This window comes from Aulonocara stuartgranti (genome assembly GCF_965226115.1).
Source record: "Aulonocara stuartgranti genome assembly, chromosome: 6".
NCBI lineage: Eukaryota > Metazoa > Chordata > Actinopteri > Cichliformes > Cichlidae > Aulonocara > Aulonocara stuartgranti.
This window is the reverse complement of record NC_138944.1, coordinates 11,770,887-11,796,178: the sequence shown is the minus strand read 5'-3', so window position 1 is coordinate 11,796,178 and position 25,292 is coordinate 11,770,887. Positions and strand designations below refer to the sequence as shown.

The 25,292-nt window shown below is 40.4% G+C and overlaps 1 long non-coding RNA gene across 1 annotated transcript; it reads right to left on the bottom strand.

The window, feature by feature from the left end:
* Nucleotides 1–2,077: 2,077 nt before the first annotated feature.
* LOC309709439 lies at nucleotides 2,078–23,614 on the bottom strand. Its single transcript, XR_014277513.1, has 3 exons — nucleotides 23,461–23,614; nucleotides 2,413–2,544; nucleotides 2,078–2,299 (listed from the first exon to the last, which is right to left on the bottom strand). It is a non-coding gene; the product is annotated as an uncharacterized lncRNA (long non-coding RNA).
* Nucleotides 23,615–25,292: the final 1,678 nt, after the last annotated feature.

Genomic DNA, 25,292 nt, shown 5'->3' with positions numbered 1-25,292 from the left:
CACAAATAACCAGGCAACGTATGCAAATAGTAAGGGTGGGTCTTCCTGTACTGTCTAAGCTTGTGATTTGCAAATGTCTTGAATGTACTGTTGGTGTTTCCAATAGAGACTGACTGAAGCTGTAGGGATCACACTGTAAAAAACACCCACGTCTGAGGCAAAAATCCAGCATGACAAAGACGCCATTATAACATATCTCATATGAAAGTACTATTGGGTATGTACACACAGGCACAGCTGTAGTGTGTTTTATATTACACCAAAAATATCACAAAAATTAGTAACCTGATTTTCAAAAAAGTTGGGACACTTTCTAAAAATACGATAAAAACACAAAACTGTCATTTTTAACAGTTGCTTAAAAGTGTTTTTAGTAAATACCCCTGATTTGGTAAATCACTTTGACTTTCATTTAACAGGCAAATGAACAAAGAATTATCAGTGTTTTCAATAAACTCTATTTATTAATTGTTTGTTCTATTTTATAAACAAACACATTTAGAAATTGATACTATATTTATATTGTCACTCGTTCCATCTCAGGTGAGCTTGGAACAAAAAAAAAAACCTCGCTGATTCTAACGTTTCTGCACAAAATTGATACATGGTTTCCTCTTTGCATGGTACAGCTTTAGGATGCATTTCTTGATATTTACGCACACTCAGCAGTGGTTTCCTTTAGGCACAGTGATTTCTTCTGTCTGTCTTCCCGAATCTCCTCACAATTTTATATATCGTAGATGACGATGATGATGGGCCTAAACTCTTTGTTGTCTCCAGTGTTGGTCAAGTTACTTGAAAAAAGTAATCAGTAACTAATTACTGATTACTCCCCAAAAAAGTAATCCCATTACTTTACTGATTACTTATTTTCAAAAGTAATTAATTACTTAGTTACTTAGTTACTTTTTAAAAACACGATTTACAACCTGAAGAGGTGATAAAGCGATAGATCTTTCAGCCCAATTCTACTTTTTCTACATAATCCATCATACAAAATGTAATCAAATGGAAAAGTCTCTTTTTAAAACTTGTTTTATTAGTTTTAATCTTTTAACTTTATGCATCAAGCAAAAAATTTTATTATATGCAACATTCTCTGACTTGAATAAATTAGTTTAACATTTAAACCTATTTTCTGCACATTCCAGCACATAAAATAAAATATTTTTTGTGTTTACACTCACTCTTTCAAATAGATGCAAGTAAAACACAGCAGAAAATAAATAAAGTCAAAGACTCAGCGGCTCTGTTGCTCTATTTTACCTGTAAAGCAGGACTGCGGTAGGCGGAGGTTTACCCTGGTGCAGGTGTGCCGCGGTCAGTTGAAGAATCCGCGAGTTTCTCTGTGTTTCCCATTACGTCGTTGCGCACTCGGTGCTTGCTTGGAAGTTTAGGGGTTTTTTTCGCTGTAAAAAGTTTTGTTCCTACGCACAACGGACACTAATGTTTTTGTCACTTTTTATGGAATCAAACTCAAAGTAAGGTCAGTACTTCCACGCTTTAAACGCTGCACGCTCATACTCTCTCCCACAATCGATATGTGATCCATTGTTGATCTGCAGACAGCTGTTGTCACTAATGGCGTACTCGCTTACGTCACTGTCGTGAGACATTCTCGCAAAATATCACGGTTTTAGTAACGCAGTAACGCAGCGTTACTACAGGAAAGTAACGGTAATCTAATTACTGTTTTTGCAATGTAATCCCTTACTTTACTCGTTACTTGAAAAAAGTAATCAGATTACAGTAACGCGTTACAAGTAACGCATTACTGCCCATCTCTGGTTGTCTCACATTGAGAAAAACTGCTTTTTATACTGGTTGTTGATTTTGTCACATAGTTCAGCACACAGCTGAGCTATGAACCATCTTTGCTTCCAAAGACTGAACCCTTGGTGGACGCTCCAACTTCTTTGGAGTGTGTTGCAGGAATCAATTTCTAAATGTGTTTATGTTTAACAAATAAAACAAACACTTAAAATCTTTAGTTTCTCCTTTTATCTGTTAAATAATTATTCAAGTTCATTTCTAAATTGCAGATTTTTGTTTTTATTGCAGTTTTGAACTTTTCTGGAAACAAAGTTTCAAAGATAAATAGGAACTTTTGATGAAATAAAGAAATAAAGATAAAAAGGGGCAAACTGAACTGAAAACCACTCAAAACACAGCTTATCAATACAAGAAGTTAGCTCAACAGTCTAATGTAAACATCCGTTTTCTTCCACGTATCCGATTCCAGGTCACGGTAAGGCCGGAGACTATTCAAGCTGCCATAGGGTCAAAGGCGGCCTACACCCTGGACAGGTCATTAGTGTGTCATGGGGAAACATAGAGAGACAGACAGTCATTCACACTCATATCCACACCTGTGGGAAATTTTAGAATCATCATTAACCTAACCCCACTAACAGCATGTCCTTGGACCGTGGGAGGAAGCTGGAGCGCTCTGAGAGAATATCCAACATGCAAATTCAAACCCTGGACCTTGCAGTGAGGAAACAGTACTAGACACCACGTCACCTGCTTTGCCACCATGCTGACCTAACCAAAAAGGAGAGAATGTAGCCTATATGTTAGCAAAGCAAACCATTATAAATGCAAAACAACAGGACAATTACTAAATGTATTACAAATAAACTTCTTCCCACCCTTCCTTTCCCTTCTCCCATAACTTGTTTTTTTTTTTAGCTAGCTCCACCCTCAGCCTACACACTTAATAAACCAAGGACTTTAGCTGCAGGCAGGTAACTCAAAAGACATAGAAACAGTCATATGAGCAGCTCTTGTTTCACATGATATTTTTTGAAATGCTACATTTGGGATTACCGCCCAGAGACGTCTTTTTCAGTTACTAAAGTCATCAAATCTAATCTTGGGAACTTGGATACTTCTACTTAACACCTGGAAACTGTCAGTACAATAACTTTTCAAACACATGTTTGTAAAGCCAATGCATGTCTAATTTCTCCTAGCTATTTGGAACTAATTGGATCTGATAATTAGAGAAAAGAAGCATCATCTTTGAACAGAAAATAATTTCCCTATGAGCAGGTTCTCCAGAGGTTATCGGACCATTTATTTTAACCAGAACATAAACTAAACCCTTAAACTTAACCATACCAGACCATTAATCTCACCATAAACCTTCATTTTTTTTAAACCGTCATTTTAAACTCTCTAAAGTCAAACATCTCAACTTCAGTTCAGTATACATAAAAGATGATGATTCCCATTGTGTAGGGTCTATTTACAACCTACAGCTTCAGAGGGTTAAATCTCTTTCTAAATAATCTCAGGCAAAGATGTTGACTTTGGGCTTTGCAGCAACAATGGTGGGGCACCTCCTTACAAGGCATCCATGAAACGTTGACTATAAATACGAAGGGAGCTCTTCCCCCTCTTCAGCCATCAGTCATGAGAAATTTTCTCATGACTGATGGCTTGACAGTTTTACATTAGCGACATTAAGCTGACATGAAGTGAAATACAGACCTCTGGGTCTGATGGTCAAAGTTGATTCATAACATATAAATCCCTCTTCTCATGAGAAACACTGATTATAACACAGAGATGACCACACACTGTATATGCACGTGAAATGTATCAACATAAATACTGTGTTACTACTATTTTATGGTGCAGAGTTTAGCAACCTGCAGCCAGTAGGTAAATAACTTGATTTGCTCTATGAAAATAGGCTTAGATGTGACTACCTACTCTGGTTAGATTAGACACAGAATTTGACAAAAAGAGAGGGATGTCATATAGGTCAGGGGTTGTGGAACAGCCTTGGGTGGCATATTTTTTTTTTGCTTTTCTCTGCAAAATCATCCCGCGGGAAGCCATAAGGAGACCTAGAATAGATAAACGCACACTGACCTCTCAGTACACCACTGCGACCTCAAATCTACACACTATTCCCCTGCTGAACATCAGTGTGCACTGGGAAAAAGCTGGTGAGAGATTTTTATGATGAATTTGTAGTTGCAGAGGTAGGGGCAGATGGTGGTTTAGGCAACCATAGCCATGGGAGAAATTCAAGGAATGTTCTTGCCGGTGTGAATCTAGTTAAAAACTCATTTTATATGTCTGACATTTTTATTACTCGTTTTCCACTTATTTTACTCACTATCCATCCCTACATCCATCCATCCATCCATTTCCTTGACCAAATATCCAAATTAGGGTTGTTGGGGAGCTGGAGGACGTGCCAGATACTACAGGGTGATGGGGGGGGGTAAAGTCTGGACATTAATAAGTATGTTTTTGGACTGTTGGAAGGAGCCCACACAGGCACATGGAAAACATAGAAACTTCAGTCCTAACCGCTGTTCATTTTACTCTGCTTTTGATTTGATTGATGTCTCCTGGTGAAGAAAAAAATAGTTCATTAGGATACTGAAGGTAAGCTAGATGGATGTTCAGCATTCATCTTCCTTTTTTCCAGTTCAGTACAATTTTATTTTATTCATATAGCTCCAAATCACAACAACAGGCACTTTATAAGGGAAGGACCCTACAATAATATACACATCTCATCCAAGGAAAAGCACAGAATTCCTTAGCGTGGATTCCTTAGGGTGCATGAGTGACAGGTTTCAACTCTCATCTCTCATTCACTTTGAATTGGATGGTTTGGAATGTGGATTTGACAAAAGTTCAACTTTCCAAATGCCAGTGCAGGCGACACCCAATCAAATCACACTGAAAATTGTCCAAAAGAGTTTTTTGTTTTGTTTTGTTTTTTTTGTGCAGCCTTGTGGATGCTCATCAATAAGCATCCAAATAAAGCCAAAGTTGATCTGTGGAGGAAGCTGATGAACATTCCTGATTATTGAAGCTTTGTGTGTATTTGTATTTGTATTTATTTATTTATTGTCATTGTCAAGAACAATGAAATTGCGTTTGGGGCTTCCATACAACCCAAAAGAAGAAGAAAATAATAAATACCCCTTAAAACCCAAGTGTACATATTTAACCCAGTGTGACTCCAATGCAATAAGACAATCCTTAGCAATAATGTTCGTAGAAATTCAGACAAAGACCTGAGAAACATGACAAAATACAACAATGCAACCCATTCAATATTATTGTACTGTGAGATATGATATCAGATATGATAGTTATCTATTTAAGAAAGAGGGGGGGGGCAGGAGGGGGAAGAGAATAAAGATATGATGCACCAATGCAGACCAGTTCATTGCTATTAAGAAGTTGGATATGGTTATTGTCCGTGAGAGGGGGGCAGAGAGTTCAGGAGCCTCACAGCCTGTGGATACAGGCTGTTGGCCAGTCTGGATGTTCTGGCCTGTATAGACCTGTACCTTCTCCCTGAGGGCAGCAGATGGAAAAGGTGGCGCGCAGGGTGATGTTGGTCCCGCAGGATACTGTGCACCCTCCTCAGACAGCGAGTGGGGAAGATATTACTGATCTCTGGCAGACTTGTTCCAATAATTCTGCCAGCTTCTTTCACCACCCGCTGGAGTGCTTGCTGATCGGCCTTGGTGCAGCTGGGGAACCACACTAGAAATCCATACGTCAGAACGCTGCTGATGGCACAGTTGTAGAAGTTCAACATCAGAGATCTGGGAATGTGTGCGCTCCGCAGTCTCCTCAGGTAGTAGAGGCGCTGTTGGGCCTTCCGTACAACTGAGGTGATATGGTTGCCCCAGGACAGGTCCTCGGTCACAGTTACCCCCAAGAATTTAAAACTGCTCACCCTCTCCACCGCCTCACTGCCAATGAAGAGAGGCAGATGGTTGTTATGGCCCCTCTTCCGGAAATCTACAATGATCTCCTTGGTCTTTTTGGTGTTTAAGACCAAGTTATTGTCGTGGCACCATGACTCTAGTTGTTGCACCTCTGTCCTATAGTTTGTCTCATCATTGTTGGATATAAGTCCGAGCACTGTAGTGTCATCTGCAAACTTAACAATGAGATTGGACGCGCAGGAGGAAATACAGTCATGGGTGAAGAGAGTGTATAGCAGAGGGCTCAGAACACACCCCTGAGGGGCACCGGTGTTGACCACAAGGGTGGAAGAGGTGTTCTTACCCACTCTGACACTCTGTCTACGGTTAGTGAGGAAGTCCACAATCTAGTTGCACAGAGAGGAGTTAAGTCCCAGTTGGTGGAGTTTGGGACGGAGTTTGTATGGCCGGATGGTATTAAAAGCCGAGCTGTAGTCTACAAAGAGGAGCCGTGCATAGGTGTTCCTGTGTTCCAAGTGCTTCAGTAATATGTGCAGCACTGTGGCGATCGCATCCTCGGTTGACCGGTTCTCCCTGTATGCAAACTGGTGCGAGTCCAGGGATGGTGGAAAAGCAGCTCTGATGTGTTTAATGACCAGTCTCTCCAGGCATTTGGCGGGAATGGGGGTGAGTGCCACAGGTCTGAAATCGTTCAGACATGTGACATTTGACTGTTTTGGGATGGGAACGATGGTTGCTGCTTTGAAACAGGATGGTACCAGTGAACAGGACAACGAGGTGTTATATATAGAGGTGAAGACGTCCGCCAGGTCCGCAGCACAGTCTTTTAGCACCCGGCCCAGCACTCCATCCGGCCCGGCCGCCTTCCTGGTGTTAATGCTCCGGAACACACGCCTCAGCTCATGAGTGCTCAGGACCGGAGCAGGGTCGGTTGAGGGGAGAGGGGACAGGACAGGGTCGGTGTTCTCCCTGTCAAAACGGGCATAAAAGAGATTTAGATCCTCAGCCAGAGTAGAACTGTCGGCTGAGGGTGATTACTTATAAATCCTCCATTATATAAAAATCACATCTGTGGAAAAGGGTATTTGTGGAACCTGTCACTTGATTTTAGTCAACCAACATCCTAAATTTCTCCTAGAGGGCAGGAATAGCTCAGTATTTAGAGCGGGCACCCCATGATCAGAATGTCGGGGCTTCGAATCCACCGAAAGGCTTCCCTGAGGTACCCTACGTGTGGGGCTATATCTTTAAAAAAGACAAAGCTCATAATGACTATACACAGGCTTTGTAATGGTCCTGGGTCTGCAATGCAGCATTATTTTTACAGTTTTTGATTCCTTTTAGTTCTCGCTTGTGTTTTTAAAGTTGGAATCCAAGTGAATGCAGGTTGAAAAAGCTTCACAAATGCCTAATAATAAGGCCAATAGTAACTTTGGGTCCTTGACACAGAGACCCTCATTTTATAAGTAAAATACCACTGCAGTGTGCAATAATAACAACACCACTATCAATGCTTGACCTAGGTTGTTCTAACATGGATTATTTGAAACATTTCTGGGTACATAAAGTTCCCAGTTAATGTATACATGAATGCATGCAATTAATTTGTAGTGTGTGTGTTGTGTATGGTTTGTATTTACAGCACGACTGTGTACGTGAGTAAACTGAGCGGTTGGATGTATTTATAAAGCACTTTTAACAATACAGCACAAAACAAAGTACTTTTTAGAGAACACGGGACATAAACAGAACAATTATCAGACCATCTCTCAGATATTGAATAGACATGAAGGGGGGGGGGGACTCTGCAAGCAGGGTAAGGTTGGCCTAAAGGGGATTTCAGAAGGCCACAGGAGGCCACTAAACCAAAATAAAGACTGCTGGTGTTTTCCCCAACCCTTCAGCCCTTGTGCAGTCCTCAATAGATGGTCACTTGTAAACAGCTGGTAGATACATAACTTTAATCACAAGCCGTCGCTGGGGCTAGACAGAGACGGCATTTCAGATGTTGCCTGCCGCTACCACAGGAAAAGCACTTCAATAAATTCAAGGGAGGACCAGAGCAGGTTGCGAGCAGCAAATAGAGATGGAAATCTGAATGAGAAATGTGAAAGGTCACAGCTGTGACAGTCATGAAAACAACGCATTCTTTGTTTTGAGAAAAAGTGTTTTGACATGTACAAAGTGCATCAGACTGAAAAGTGATTGTGTATGGTGAGCAAAGACAGGTCTGGGGGTCTTTTTCTAAAAGAAGACTTGTGGGGCAGTATGGTACTCATCTGATTGCAATCATAAATCCTTCACTTCCATGAGAATATTGAGATTATATTGCAAATATTTTTCTGATGATTCTATCAGCTTGTGTTGCCAGGCCACAGTCACAACCTGAATTATGGTATCTGGGAAGCATCAAATTGTAAATCCAGTGCTGGATGGAACGGGTCAAATATAAAGCTGAAGCACTGGGAATCTATACACAGGACATCCAAGTCTGGGACGTTGTTAAAACCTTTATTAGTATAATTAATTGTTACTAAACATGGCTAAAAAAAAAAGGCAACATTTGAGATGACAATCTGTCTCTCTCTATAGGCAAAGTTCTTTTGTTGTGATAGTCTAACCTCAGACAGGTGTAAGAATGCAAATCTTATTTCAGTCCTTCCAAGCTGCAGATCGCTGAGCTGTCATACTTGTTTTGTCCATTGCTGATTCCCAGGCCAATTACACAGTTATGTCTTCATGTTGTGTCTGGTATAGTACATGTGTTAAGCATGTCACTGCTAGTTTGACAGGAAATTTAGCTAAATGTTGGGTGTCTGCCCAGGCTTCAGTCTGTCTGTCGACCCTTCTGTCACTGATGCCGCATTTTATCTGTTGACTGAGAAGGGGGTGGTCACCCCTAAAGAGAAGCCCCTGAGTTTTAAAAAGTCATTAGTCTTGATTTGATATATTTGTAATTTGCAGGTGTTGACCTCATAAATCAACAAAGCTAGAAGGCTCAGCAAAGTACACACAGGCTAGCTATCTAAAACCAGGCAAAATGAGAAGATGAGTTAGACTTTGAGGTATCTGTTTTGTTGAATCTAATTGGCTCTAAATATTAAAGTAAGGAATGAAAATAACTAAAAAGTGGATGAAGAGGAAAAACAGAGAGAAAACACAGAGTAAGGTTGGTGGTGACCATAATGGACATTATTAAGAAAGAAAAACAGCTGTGTGACTTAATTTTATGCACACACAAAAAAAGCAATCAGATAGAGATAATAACTGTAGTTTTCTCATGCAAGTCTTTTCTCAGCACAATAATGTTTCCATGTGTGGGAGTGTTTGGCTGACAAATTAAAGGAACACTTTAGACGAAAGGCAAATCAAAGACCAACAATGTAAGCAAAGATTCAAATGAAATTGGACAATGAGGCCCCCAAAGTCCACAAAAAGACACAAGACAAGTTAATTGACTATTTGTTCAATTTTGTACCCACAGAGGTCATGCCATAGTGCCGTGCCAAAGTAAATGTGCGCTCTTGACACAGGCATTTCAAAGAAATAGTCCAGGAAGCCAATTCAAGCCAATTACAATGTTGACAAGGAAAGATAAATTATTTTTCTATTACTAAATACAGCAGTATGGATGTTTTAATATATTCCTTTGCTTTACATAGTATCAAATAGAAGTGCAAATAGAGTAAGAGCTATGGGATAATTGCTGAATACATTTTGACATAACCTGAGTTTTCTCAGAAAGAATCTGGTGCTTATAGCCCAAATATTCCCTGGCAACTATTTTGCAATTTCTCCCTTAATAGTAAACAACAGCTATAATAAGCAGTTACAGGTATTTCCTTTAAGCCCTTGTAACTTAAAAGTCATTTTTAGTCACTTTTGTCCTGATATTCTGACCTTCTCGAAGGAATTGTTTAGACATGCAGCATCTTTGCATCTGACGCATTTCTGTCCTTTTCACAGCTTCAAATCTCACCGGGAGCATTTCAGAAACAGATCATTAATCTGCACAGGATCTTTTATTTTGAAATTTGAAGTTGCTGTGTCTGAATTCCTGCCCTCCTTACCTGTTGTGTACAGCCTATAATAAACAGTCATGGTAGTATTTTAAACATGGCTAAGCAAAGAGTTGATTCTGGGATGCCGCTGCGATGCCTCCTGTAGACATCCAAAGCACTGTCTTGAGCGGGCACAATCAAACCCTCTGATTTTGTCAGACTTAGAAACCGACACAGACATATCTGGTGTATTTTTGATGGTAATACATTACTTAAAAGGGGATTTTTAATATCTGTATTAAATCTAAGCCATAGTTATTTCATACCAGCAAACCCTTCTGAGCTGTATGGCTTCACCCCCTAATGTGGAACTTCTCCAACACAACCCTGAGCCCCTGTGTTTGGCCCATTCAGTCTTTGACTTTTCCACCATTTTTTAAAAATATTTTGGTAGAGAGTCTGTCAACAGATTCCAATTTCCAGATTCTTAACAGATTCCATACAGGAGTATAAATTAAGCTTAACTGTATAATAGTTTGCATGTCCTTCTCATACTTGTGTGAGTCATCCAGTATCCTCCCACAGTCCAAAATAATGCATTGATTAGGTTAATTAGTGAGTCTAAACTTGCAGTAGGTGGGAATATAATGGTAAACGGTTGTGTGATGCTGCAGCAGACTGGTAAAAAGCCTAGAATCTACCCCAGTTCTCCCCTTTGACAACTGGGATAGGCTTCAACAAAAGACAAAACATGGACTGCGGTCAAATCTCTCTCAAAGCAACACAGCTGTATTTACAGTTTCTGGGTGAGTAATAGCTTTATACTACAGGGTTATTACATTTCAAAATTGATCCAAAATGATGGCAGAGCAATGTGATATCATGGGATTATATATAAATTTCACACCACATTTCACGTGTCGTACGTTTGCATTTTAAGCTTTTCACTTGTCCTTTTAAGCATTAAGTGAGACACTAAATGGGGTAGAATCAGTTTCAGGGTTACGGTGTTGTTCGTTTAGATTACGTGATGTGATATGACCCTGACAAAAGCAAACATTGCATAGTGACAACATACAAAATTACTACTAAGTATTTTGGAACAATGGTAAATGAGAAAATGCCCATTCACTTAGTGTCATGTTATTCAAAGCCTATAGAGTTACATTTACTGTACCAACACACAAGGATGACAAGCACAGTCTATTACAGTTAAATGATCCACTTCAAATAATGGTAAAATATCACAAGCACAACCTTGACTTTCTTTCCACGATCCTAAAACAGTCAGGTTTACAAAAACAGCCTCCCTACACAGCAGCCTTTGTTCCTATGTCCCATGGGAGTGCTGCACCCTGCTGATAATTCAAAACCTCTTTACTCAAACAAAGACTAAAATCTGCCAAAAGCAAAGAGTTCAGGTCCCTGTTAGGCCATTCTGGACCTCGAAGAAGCAATTTCAAGCTGTTAGAAATTAAATTCATAGGAGTTTTATGGGAATTATTCTCCTGAAAGTCTACAACACATGCACTACGGAAATGTGTATTTGTCTTCATTTATAATGAGAGCCTTTGTAAGTAATCCATCATTTGTTTGACATGCATTCATCTGAGCTGTATTTGTGATTTTTCTTGATTAAGGTGACTGATCCGAGGTCACTCGAGCCTCACTGCTGCAGGGTGTGAGACCTCAGGCAATAGTCCTGTTCACTGTCAGCCTCAAGACAGACAGCAGAGCGTTAACTAAGCTGAAGTCGCTGTTAATGAAGTTCAGGTCTGATGTCAGATATAGTGTTGGTCTGTGTTTTGTTTGTTTTTTTACAGAAAAGTATAACAGAATTAAATAGATGTCCTTATAATCATATGGTTATACATTTCAAAGGTATCAAAAAAGGTAACTGGTGTAACCGGTCACTTATTCAGTCTAATTTTTATTGGCACTTTGCATCTGGTACATTTTTGCACAGTCGAAAGCTGTAAAAAAATATCTTTGTATATTTTAAGATTAATAACACTCACAGCGCTGTTCACTGAAGAGCAAATCCCTCTCCCTAAAACTGAGATGAGTTGCTCATGTCTGCTTTGAGATCAGGAGATTTCTAATGTCTTAGTAAAAACAAGCCACCTTATCATGACTGGAATCTATCACTAACACTTTGGAGAAACTCAGAACCTGAGAATAGTGAAATAACCGGCTTTACGTAAGGCTTACGGTGTGTTTCTTTTCCTCATCAGGACCAGATGGCACCAGCCATTAGTTAAGAATTTGATCTCAGCTGGAAAATGTTGGATTTCGCGGTCAAAGCCAATGCTCTGTGTGACTCAGCTACCTGCAGTCGATGCCAATGTGACACAGATGCTTTTTACACCGTTAGGGAAAATAGAAAATAGCTAAATGCCCTAAAGTGTTTATAGTAGTGCTATTAATTATCTTTGTGACCATTTTCCCTGAAGCTTAGGCTGTTTATTTAGACACACCATATTTATACATTAAGAACACGGCACTGTGGAAGTAAACCTTTAGCATTATGTGATTTAACCTTAGTTTAACTGTGGGACAGGATGGATATATCTGTAGGTGGGTGAAAAATTAAAGGAAAAACATGAACTCCTGACACACCACAGTAGTGGATATGATGCTGTGTAGTTAGTGCAAACTAATAAAAAGTGATAGAAACCTTTCCCTTCCAATAGAACTAGTCTCTTCCCCACTCACAGGACACAACGAGGGTCACTGAAGGATTTTAAATGTATGAAAATTTTAGTAATTTCATACATAATCCAGCTGAACACCTATGGAGGATTTTGGACCAGCTTGTTTGACAGCACAAATGTCTTTCTAATAATGTTTAGTCTGAGAACAAGAGCTCCAGACACTAGAAGCAATGCCAATGTGCTCTGAAGCTGTTCTGTGGTGCTCCAACACCTTACTGAGACACTTTATGGTGGATTTGCTTTCATTTGTTACTCTTCTGCATTTATTTGGCAAGTTAAAATGAGCCTATGCGTGTTAAGGGGCTGAAAGAAAATATAAAATTTGAAAAGTAGCAACAACAAAGCCGTTAACATGTCAATCAGGAGAACTTATTAATACACCAGGGACTTGGAAGTCAAGGCGTCGGCTACCAGCTGAGCAAATAACTCCGCAGGAGAAAAGCAGGGTCAGGACAGAAAACACAGAGGATGTGGAGGGAGATAAAGGACATTTATATTCATTGTTTGCTTTGGGAGAAACACATGGATAAAAGAGTGAGTGGTACACAATATAATTTGTGTACATTACACAGATGCAGGTCTGTGGACACCTGAACATCACGCCAGCTTAAAAGCATTGAACATTTCAGAGTCATGGCCATTCATCATCAAAGTCCTCTGGGATGGCTTTCCACAAGATTTTGTAACCTGGCTGAACTTCAACCCCAGCTGCAACACCATTAGTGAGATTAGCGAGGCGCTGATTTCGGGTGATAAGACCAAGCTGGCAGTCATTGTTCCAGTTCACCCCAGAGGTGTTTAATGGTTTAAAATCATAGGTTTTTACTGTTCGGTTAAGGTTTTCACACATAATTGCGTATTTCTTTACTGGCCTGACTTTGTGAACGCTGTCGTGTTTAAAGAGGCGAGAGCCTTTCATGAAAGCTGAGCACAATCTGTTATTATATGACTGCTTGCTGAGTGCACGTTCTTTTGCAGGAACAATTATTGAAGGTAAAATTGAGCAGATCAAATTTATGACCTCTGCACATGCAGCACCACAAGGTATATTATTGGTTATACAGTAAATCCCACAGTTGATCAATATCAATATTCTAAATGGGATATTTCTGCTGTGATTTTTCAGTGACACATGGGTTCTGCGCTCATCACGCATGTAAATCCTTGAACTTTTGCAATCATGTAAGTGTTACACTGCAAGATTAAACAAGCAAAATATTATGCACTGAATACATTAATGTAATGTTCTACCATTTCTCCAATAAAAAGCCAGTAATCGCCTGCTTCATGGCCACACATGTAATGCCGTAGACTGCAGTTAAATTGGCAGCTCCCAGATGTGAGCATGTAAACTGAAACAATGTGGTCAGAGTAGCTTCCTTGCATAAACAAATGTTTAAAATGTAATTTATGACATACTTTATGTAAGTTGATCCCAGCTCAGAAGGCCTCAGTGATGCCGCTGTCATAATGACACACAGCAGAGATGAATTTTGCAATCATGACAGGCCCTTAACGCTCAATTAACAAACTTATCGGGATGATTTCTTAAAAAACAATATATCATGACCCATCGGACTACCACACTGAAAACATTGGATTTATGCGCCAGAACAAATACGGCGATTTGATGAGAAAATTCCCCCAATTTATGCTTTCTGTGAGGTGAGAGGACTGTATAAACATGCATTTTTGAGTCCTACAGATGTGCCAAGACACAGCCGCTCAGTCAGGTCCATATTTATTGAAAAATCAGTGCTGGATTTTGCCCAGATATAATTCTTGTCAGGCTTCATATATTTCTATTGTGTAATGATCTGCAGATTACAATGATAGTGCAGCTGACATTTCATAGATGATGAAAACAGCTGAATGCAGAGCAAAAAGATAATAAACTTTGGTCTGTCGAGCTCTGGTGTAATTTGGACTCGGCAGCTACATCATTGTAAAGAGGGACACGAGATGATTGTAACACTAGTGCAGCACAGTGCTGTTAATGCATGAGATCTGCTGTCATTTAAAGAATGCAGATGTTCCAGACATGTTCCAAAAGTCTGGGTATTAAATATGATACAGAGCAGTGTATAGAAAAAGAAGCCAGTCAGTGGTTAAGAAAAGTAGTAGAACGAATCGGAAAACAGAAAAGCAAAAAAGTGACCCGAGTGGTACGGAGTTCAATAAAATCAGGTGAAGTGCATTGTGAGTTCAGCCCAGAATAATACAGTAGAAAAAACCCCACCCACTTCTAATCTCAATGTGCCAGACAGGGAGTCTGTTTACCTGCGCAGTGTTTACAAGAAACCTGGAATCCCCCTGCTGCACAACAAAAGGTGGACGTGTAAATGTGTGAGTGAGCAGTGTTTGTTACTGTGTGTGTACTACATGCACGATTAGAAGCAACACTTGAGCTCAGCAGCCCATTCTCCAACTGTATCTCCAGTTCATTTAGGTGTGACCAGCTTTGTTTGGAGCCTGGCCTCCTGCTCTCTCCCGGCTCTCCGAGCCGGGCCGCAAGGTCGAGCGAGAAAGAGCCTGAGCGAGAGAGGGAGCAGCCCTGACCTCCGGCGCTCGCTGCGGAAACAATGGCGACGCGCCTCACAGTGACAGCGGGAGACAGGAACAGGCACAAACACAGGAACCGTCCATTCTGCCACTGAGACAGACCTGCCGAGGCCTGAGAATCTGGGGGAGGAACTGTCTCTGGCTCGCTTCGTCTCTCTCGGCTTTTCTTGATATGCCCTAATATGACAAAAAAGTGATGCACTTGTTGATTGTATGCTGTTATTAGCCAGTGGTCCCTAAGGGAGACGCTCCGAGCGCCACAGAGTCGTAGGGAATAGCACAGGGATATTTTAGGACACAATGATGGTCTTTTTTCTTTTGAGCTTATGTACCTTGCGGAAGAATTCAGAAGCTCAATTCACAAATGAGACAAACACATCCATCAGAGATGATTTGACCTAAATACTACTGGATTAGGCTGTTAACACACCAATGTTCTAATGTTTCCCCATATAAAGTAATAAGGAGTATTCATAACATCTTATTGGAATATGTCAAAGTTAAATACTGTTTATCAAGTATATGAATCATAATTAGGTCTGTAGAGTTACTGTGAGGACAAATATCCAAGCTGTGTTTATGCCCGCTTCTTACCTACAGATAACTACCTGACCATTAGAACACACCTAACGTGACTTCTAAGCTAACTTATTTGCAGCAAAGGACTTTCCTCCCAAAATCTTTATTACACACACAAACGTAGAACTAATTATTGAGGAAGTCGGACATAATATCAGCCATTTCCTCAATTTCCTCAATTTTGTCTTGTTTCCATTAGTCCATTCTTAGCTAAAAGTTGAGTGTCTGTGTGTGTGTGGGCCTCACACAGATGTGTGTGTTTATATGGTGGCACATGGAAATACCAGCCCATTCAATCAGTTCATAGTAGAAATAACGATAACAGCTGATAGTTAAATAAGGGCGTGGGCATTCTTGAAATGGCCCAAGAATTTGAACTAAAAGATTTTATCTGATCCCCTAAAAATAAATCCACTCCACACAACTTTTTTCTCAACTTAGACAAAGTAAAATATTCAGTTCATCATAAAACACTGCAGTTGAAGTTCGCTTATTAATAACTGTGAATTTTCCTCTGAACCATAATAATAAAAGGCATTATTGATTCTAAGGAAATAATAAAAATTTAAGTTTCCATTAGAATCTAATAATATCCTGTTATTACACTATACAGAAAATAGTAAACATTTTCTCAGCTATATATGAGGTGCATGTAGGCATTAGAATGATTTTATACCTATGAAATATGTTATGAAATTACACCTAAATGTGGATTCAAATCCTGACCATTGCATTAGCCTCACAGCACATGGGGAGCCTTCTTAACCCAGAGATCTAAATAGCACCCCACCCTGAGACTAATTAATCACACATGCAACATTATGAAGCCATGTTGGAGCCCTAAATTAATCATCTCTGTATCACCTTGATAGTCTTCGTTCCTGAAGCCATGGCTCATTTGTCAGCACCTTCTCTTGAGTTTAAGAGGAAAGGGACTAAAAGTTTAGTTGTTGTCTTAAACAAAATAATGAGAAGGATTAAATTTTTCCATTTGGTCCTTTCAGCTGTGCTGTGTCATTAAGAGTAGGTTCTGGGAAAGCTAACATGCTTTTGAGGAATGATTTTCTGGCAGAGATTTAGATTTCTCTCTGTGCGTGTCACATGACTAACAGTAAGTGCAGTGTACAAAAGTGCATGCACTGAAACTGAACTCAAGCTAAAGCTAAAAGACAGATTCATGCCGGACAATGAGACAGATCTTTATTTCAGTAGTGAAAAAAGAAAATGGAACATTTAAAAAATGTAAAATCATAGAGGTAGGAGGTAACTTGTCATGGTCCCCGTGCCTGCCCAGCCGGCCTCACAAGGCTACACTTGTGTTTTTGCTTTTTCTCTCTCTCTCCCCTACCTCTCTGCCTGGGCAGAGCTCACTGCTGGCTCCCGCCCTTGGCTCACACACCTGTTGGCGGTCAGCTGATTTCCCGACTACTATTTGAGGCTGGGCCACAGATCTTCTCATCGCTGGATGATTGTGCTACTAACGTTAGTCTCTCTTCCCAGCTCCCGTGGTCTTGTACCTTTACGCCCTACCTTCATGACTTGTGAGTGATTTTTCCCTTTCTTGTTCCAGTTTACCTTCCCGAACCTGTGACCTCCCAGCTGTACGAAAGTGTGTGAGTTGGATGTGAGGACGTGAGCGAGCGTGAGAGAGAGAGCCTTCCCCTAATCCCTTGGAACCCTGGATTTTTCCCCGTCACTGTATATATTATCACACTGGTGTGTAAATAAATGGTGCTCTGAGACGTCAACCTGTTCTGCGCTTGGGTCCCTGCTTTCAGATTGTGACATAACTGAGGGGACCTGCCTGGACAACCTGGATGTAGTAGAGGTGGAAAGGAGGAGAGTTGTACAACAGACAGCCTGAAAAGAAGGGTGACCCCCAGAAGTCAGACAGGTATTAGACCAGGAAAATGTGAATGAAGTGAATCTGACAGCACAGCAATACGTAAGACACGAATATATAGAAGAGATCGACGCTTAACACAAGAGGAAAGATCTTCCTCAGTGAGCTTGTGTACAAACTTCATTCGTAAACAGTGGCTCATCATCCATCATCTGACAGTGAACATTTGCATTCCGGTCAGAATCGGTTTCCTGGTCACTTAAAAACACAAAATTTTCTTCTTCTTCTTCTTTTTCTCAAAAGGTCAGCTCTAATAGACTTTTACAGAAAAAGGCATTGATATGATTCTGCTGCAGAAAAACGATGCCAATGTCTTGGACTCTCAAAGGGAGCAAGACAGAGTCTATGTGTGACTGAAAAGTTGAAGCTGCGAGAAGCACAGGCGGTGAAAAAAAAAAGAGTTTAAAAACTTAAGAGTCAACCATCCAAAGTAAAGGATAGTGCACAAGAGAGGTGAAGAAGAGAATGCAGGGTGATGAGTGACAGAAGGATAGCAGGACGAGTGAAAGGGGAGGTTTACAAGACCTGCTATGATGTGTGAATTTGAAACAGTGGAACGGACAAAAACATAGGAGGCTGTGGTGGAGGTGAAGATGTTAAGCTTTTCATTGGGAATGGCCATAATGGACAGGGTTAGAAATGAGTACAATGGAGGGACAACTCATGTTGAGCGGTTTGGGGACAAAGTTAGAGAAACAAGGCTGGGATGGTTTGGACATGTGCAGAGGACGTGCAGCGGACACGCTGGACAAATGATACTGAATATAGAGCAACCAGACAAAAGTGGAAGACCACAAAGGAGGTCAATGGATGCAGTAAATTTGGACATGCAGAGGGTTGGTGCGACAGAGGTGGGTGATCGAGATAAGCCGAGGTGTAGGTAGAGGACACTATGAGAGGATGTTGCATAAAAACAATCCACTGATTACAGGAAAGTGCACCAAATGTTTTAACATGAAAGCCACACACTACAGCAAGGCTGAGCAAATATTTTAATGCATTTTTTTTCAACAAATGAATTTAACACGATATTGCACCAGAATGAGTCATAAAAGTGTCAATTTGCCATAGAATGAATATTTTAAAAATGGATGAGCCAATTTAATGAGCTAGGTTCTGTTATGAATCTTCAGAATGAGTGAAGCCAAGAGAAAGTGCACAATAATATGGTATAAAAGTAAAGTTACGGGAGAAGTGCCATGAGGATTGCCAGGATTTATACATCGGGGAAACCAAACAACCTCTGGCTAAGCGGATGGCACAACACAGAAGAGCTACCTCGTCAGGCCAGGACTCTGCAGTCTATTTACACCTACAGGCCAGTGGACACTCTTTCAATGATGAGGATGTACACATCCTGGACAGGGAGGAACGCTGGTTTGAGCGCAGAGTCAAGGAGGCCATTTACGTGAAAAGGGAAAGACCATCCCTGAATCGAGGAGGGGACCAAGGGTGCATCTTTCACCATCTTACAATGTTGTGATTGCAGGCATTCCCCAACTCGCTGTGAATGGTACTCATGGCCTTTGATCAGTGGGCTTTGATCAATGATCATGAGAATTTGTGTATTAATGATCAAGGAACTGACCTCCCAGCCCATTGTTCCTTCAGTGGACTAGCTTCAGTCATTATACAAATGTACTGTTTATAAGATTGGGGAAACCTGCAGTCAGCTGAGACTGAAGAAGTCACTTTGATGAGTGACGAAACATTTCTCCCACTGAAAATGCTGCGTCCGGATGAACAGAATCAACTTTTGGAGATAAAGTTAATGCTGTTTGCCATCTGTTTACTTTTCTGAGGACTCTCATTTTTTTGCATGCCACGCAAGTGCAGTGCACTCAACAGAACTAAAATGAGCAATGCAACTGTACAACAACCTCATCTGACTGTTTACTCTTATGCACACGCATGTAAACCAAGGATCCAGGACTCTTGCCAGAACCCAATAAAAAGGTCAATGACACTGAGATTTAATACATTTTTTATTCTCTATATGCATTATGTTTGAATTCATTCAAACAAATTACTAATGCCACTAAAAGTTCTTCAAACTTATGAAAAGGGACAGCCACCCTTTATGCAGCGTGGACATTTTTGGGGTTACTTACAGCAGCCTTCTGCTTAAAATGCATGATACATGGTTTTTTTGCATCATTTGCATGCTAAGTTCTTTATTGCCTAAATCTACATCTATAATAATTCCCATTCTATTCTTTCTGTGTATATATATCAATACTCTATGCTTCAACTCATAAACTACAGTCTACACAATGGAGCTGCTGATAACAGTACTTAAGCTATAAACCTGCCAACCATTGATATACACCAAAACCCGGACTTCCTCTCTTGCACATTGTGCTGTATTCAATGTAAGTAATTGAAGCCACGAGTGGCAACGCTACAATAAGTGACCAGATTACATCACTCAGCACCCAAAGGGCACTCGACACCCCACCTCACCCCACCCTCACACCCTCCTGCTACCTCCTTTCCTCATCCAGTAATGTGGCATTGTTCATTATTGATGAGATTGACCTTGAGGAAATCCCGCTTAGCTCTGAAGTGGAGACTGTCAGTCTGACATGTGCTGCCAAGGTAAACAGAGTTAATCAACCAAATCGGTCATCTTTATGCCCGTGTGACACCTTCCTAATGTGGATTTAGGCTCTTAGTCCCCATCAGAATTCAGGAATGCAAAACTAAGACTGGAACTGGCACTGGGAACACTGGGGACGTAATGTTGGGAGCAGAGTAGTCTTCCTCCCTCCATCCTGTATTAGTCTCTGAGGCCGAGCTTGAGTCGCTCTCCTCTTTTCAGCAGGAACCCCCCACTGGGTGAGGCATTGCTTTCAAAGAATTCAAATGTACAGCGTGACCCACAATTCTTTTCTCTGTAGGTCGGGTGTGAGAACGGGGCCTGCAAGTTGGCTTCAATGTGTTTTTTGAGGGAGGGAAAGTGTATAGAAAAGATTCAGCCCAAAGAAGGGAACCGCCGACCCAAGCGCCTAATGGCTGTTAACAGTTAATGATGTACATTTAACCCACGAACTCTGCTGGGCTTCCTGCAGGGTGGTGCAGTGTTTCGTGCAGGTCTTGTACCATATGCATTGTGAGTACCTAATTAACCTTATAAGGACAGCTGGAGCATATAGCCAATCCAATGCCATTTGGGAATACTACATGCAGAATAAAGAGTCTCCATCTCTGCACATTTTCAATTTATCCTTAAAAGAAATTCATTTTTACCTCTGGTACTGTCTGAAGATTCACACACAGAAATAGAACATTTTTGTTGTGAATTCCCTGGTGAAAGAATGCTGCCATGTTATCAGAAAAGAAAGAAAAACAATTTTGGGTCCAGCTCAAAGTGGGAAATATTTGGACTCCACGAATTAAACTAGGAGACATTTTACCCGAGTACACAATAGGTGTTGTGATGCGTATTACCCATTGTCTATTGTCATATTCCCCCAGCTTCACCCTGTGTTACCCAACAACACATCCATTTGACTATTACTGGAAAAAACATGGAGTGAACCAGAGAATCTGTAACTTTTTTGTTTTCATACACATCCCTCCAGCAAGTCCTTTGTCTGGCTTTGGTCTGCATTGGCAGGGTGGTGACACTCAAGGCTTCGTAAAAAGAACTGATAAAAGAGAAGATGGCACAAAGCCTGTCAGTTAGCTTGCCAGTACAACAGAGGCTGTGCAGAGAATGTCTCCTCTTACTTTGCCTTTTTTCCCTTTCTTTCCTGTTGATTCTTTTATTTGCCACTGGTTGAATATATATTTATATAATGTCATGTTTAGAAAATGTTAATGTTAAATAATATATACTGAATCCTAATATATCTGCGTTTACTTTTGATTTCCTAATAACATAGACAAATGTTTGCAAACTGAATACAAGCAGTAGATTCAGTTTGCACAGGGCTGATATGATATGATATCAGAAAGCCCTGGATGTACCTCTTGTTAGCAGGGATCAGTTGGATCTCCTGTTTTTTGTGGCTTTCAACCAAATGTAACTGTTTTCAATTACAAAATGGGATTTCCATCACTAATATATAATGTTTCTAATCAGACTTAAGGTCATCACCATATGCTTTAGATTTCCTTGGCGACATGGTGGACTAGGATGTACACAGGATCAGTAAATCTAGGAGGCTAAAAAAAGGCAAATATCCCAGATTTGCAGAGCAAGATTCTTTGTGGGTTATTAAAAAAATGCTTCTGTTGTGATTATAGAGGCACATCTAAACTCTCATTCAGTTCTTTTCTTTTTTCTTGGGGGGGTGGGGTATCATCTGTTCTTCTCCTGCACTAAACTCACAGATGTGCAACAGTGCAGCCTTTGTTTTATGACTACTACTATTATGTGAGTCAAGCTGCAGAGCTTTGTCTGTAGCATAACCTCACAGTTCATTGATGACTATTTGAAACATACAGTAGAAGAATGACTGTTTGCTTCCCTTGTCTCATAGGCTTTCTCCATCCTGCCCTCTCATCCACCTGCACATTCTAATGAGGTGATCACAGCACTTAAATACCAGACTGTGATCACATTGCATGCTTGCCCCATGTGTACACTTTCCTCTCTTTGTTAGCCCACAGCCTCACGCACATATGGAGGCCTGGGCTGTTTCCTGCAGCCAAACAGAGGGATGTATGTTTCTAATTATAAACTTGATCTCAGGTTAAACACACTCTCTGCTGGCCACCGCAGTAACCAGGATTTATGGTGCCAACGTTTGGGCTCTCACCCCAGAAACCAAGCAGTGAAGCTAATCTGTTGCTGTGTCGTTCACACGGGGAGAAAATAAATCTAAGGCAACAAATCTAGTTAGACGTGTGCGTCACTTTCGTATTTGTGTTGGCTTCTCAAATATAAACTTAACCTGTCTAAGTGTGAGCGCAAAATGTTTCTTAATAGGCCATTGCAGGGAGGCCAGGAATGCACTTTGAATGGCAGTTACTGTTTGCTAGTTGGAAATGTGCTAAAAACAAGGTGGAGTGGTTTTATTTCCTTTCTAATGGTAAGATTAAGGTATTTGGTTAAGGCCATGCAAATGTTTCATTACTTGTAAATTAAATTTAATTATTTTACTAACTAGTTTTCTGGCCAAGGATGGTACATTCATGAAAAAATATTTCAGCAAATATGTTTTGACTGGTCAACTCACACTAATGAAGAAACCCAAGAAAGTATTTGTTAAAAAAGGACTAAACAGACAAACCATACCATGTTTTTCTGAGCTAATCACTTTGAGCTCTCCATAATAAACAGACCTGAGACTTTATCCGACTGTTGGTCAGAAAGCAAATATGTGTATTTCCCAAAATGAGGAACTACATACTTAAAAGCATCTGGCAAAAATATCAGTGCAGTGCTTTTCAACATGAATGTTGTGCAAAATTTAAAAAGTACAGTACTGTGCAAAAGACTTGATTCCCTTTGTTTCTTTATATTTTCCTTCCAAGGAGCCAGATTTTGTTGTAATTTTAAAGTGATCTTGAGCAATAGTTATCGAGTGTTTCTGGACATTTTTCTTTGGCTGCTTTTTTACCGATTTTCAGTCCAGTGCTTGTACCTTCAAGGTTCAAGGTTCAAGGTTCTTCATTTGTCACATGCGTAGTTATACAAGTATAACACACAGTGAAATGTAACCTGACACGCTCCTTGACATGAGCAAAAATGGGGGGGGGGGGTAGAGGAAGAACATTATATATATATATATATATATAGTATATACATTGGGTGAATGTGCAGTAGTAGCACCTGTACCTGACCATTTTCAGAGTAATGCTTTTTAGGGAACAAACATAATTGGCTCCCATTTCTTTAGTCGAATTGATGAAAAAACAAAAATAACACAGTTTGATAGACATAAAACAGTATTTTTGCAGCAGCAAGAGTCCAAAAATACAAAGAGCAATTAGCCAAAGGTATCTACAGCAGATGAACAGTATCTGAAAGTCCTTACCTTAAGAAGTATGGGGGGGAAATCCAGAAAAGACCTGACACAGGACTTGAGAGATGCATCTCGTCCTTCAGTTGATTATTCTACTGTTCACTGAAGCTTCATCAGAAATATTCCCAGCGGTTTGGATCAAGAAGAAGGGAAACAAGGGGAAGGGGCTGAGGTATACCAATTTACATAAATCTAGCCTGAAAGTTGCAACAGGTCTGATGGAGAGATGAATGTAAAATCTTTGGTTCAAGTATAAATATGTACAGAGGAGACTGGATATATGCCTCTGTCATGGTTTGGGGCTGAATTTCAGCCAGTGGCTTTCAGGATCTTGTTAGAGTTGATGGAACTATGAACACAGAAAAGGACCGTCAGATTTTGATCCACCATATGTTACGGTTTGGAAAAAGTGAGGCTGGCAAAAGCTTCATTTTTCAGCCTGACAATAACCCCAAACACACTGCCAGTAAAAACATACCTGGATAGAAAAACAGACAATGAAACACCATCAGTCATGGATTGGCCAGTCATGAATCGTATTGACGTAGAAGGGTGCAATAGAAATATTCAAAGAAGAGCTAAAATGTCCTTCAAGAAACTTGGAGAACTATTTCTGAAGACTACTTCAAGAAATCACAAGAAAGCTACCTGATAGAGTTAAGACTTTAGTGAAGAATAGTTGGTCTAACCAAATACTGACTTTCTGGTTTTGCCTTATATACTGTGTTTCCATGCATGGTTGAATATATAATCCAATAAAGCATTGCACCTATTTCCAGTTTTCCTAGCGAGATATAAAGGTTGAGGGGTTACTCAAGACATTTGCACAGAATTGTATTTAGAGGAATGTCACAACAGCAGGAAGGAATGCCAGTTTGTGTTAGTCAGAAAATGTCAAGGGACTGTTGTTGTTGTTATCCCCAAACAGTATTTGAAATAAACAACATCTAAAATGTGATTCAAGCCAAAATGAATCCAGCTCTGGATTATTTTAGCTTGAGTCTTTTCATTATTCAAAATAAGAGGAAATCCTTCAGAGACAGGAAGGTTTCCCTTTTGTGTAATAAAGATCCAAAATGTTATGCCAAAAACAATCTGGAATGTGGTAAACAATATAGGGGCACGCACTACCCGCATGACACACGTGTGACTACGGGGTCTTGGCGTGGCTGGAAGTTCATCATAGTAGAGTCATGCAAACCCCAGGGAGCGATGGGCTTAGTTTAGCACCTACAGGGAGTTGTACAAACACGATAGTATCCAGGTTGCACTGTGGTAAATGCCTGCCTGGCACAACACAAGCCCCATTTGGCATACTCAGGCGTATTACACATCAGTTCAAAAAAGCTGTGCATGCCTTCCTATATATTGTTAATGACTAACGAATCAGAGAAAAGCAGCCAAAATATTCATAAACACAGGAAATTGTATTCAATCTAACAACAAAATCACTTGGGAGGCAATGGAGTCGAGGTCAGTGTAATATTGTTGATCATAGGAAGCTCGTCTCAGAGTGTTAACAATGACCAAACAAACAGAGGTGGGTCTGCAGTTGGACGCTTCGGATCAGGACAGCAACAAGTACAAGTGGGGCTTTCCTACAATCGAGTGGAGCTCCGGGGCCTGCTTCAAAACATGAAACAAGCGCTTCGAGCTGCCAGAATCCTTTTCAATACCCTGAGGTTTTTGCAAAGGAAAAAATTCCAATCGAGTATACCTTTGTTCCTTTGTTCATGTTCTCAAGTGTTCTTCTGGGAGCCCATAGGTGAACTGAGGGTGTTCTTTATCCAGGGTGTGACTGCAACCACAAAAGGTAGTTCCCATCTTAGACACATGTAGAGATT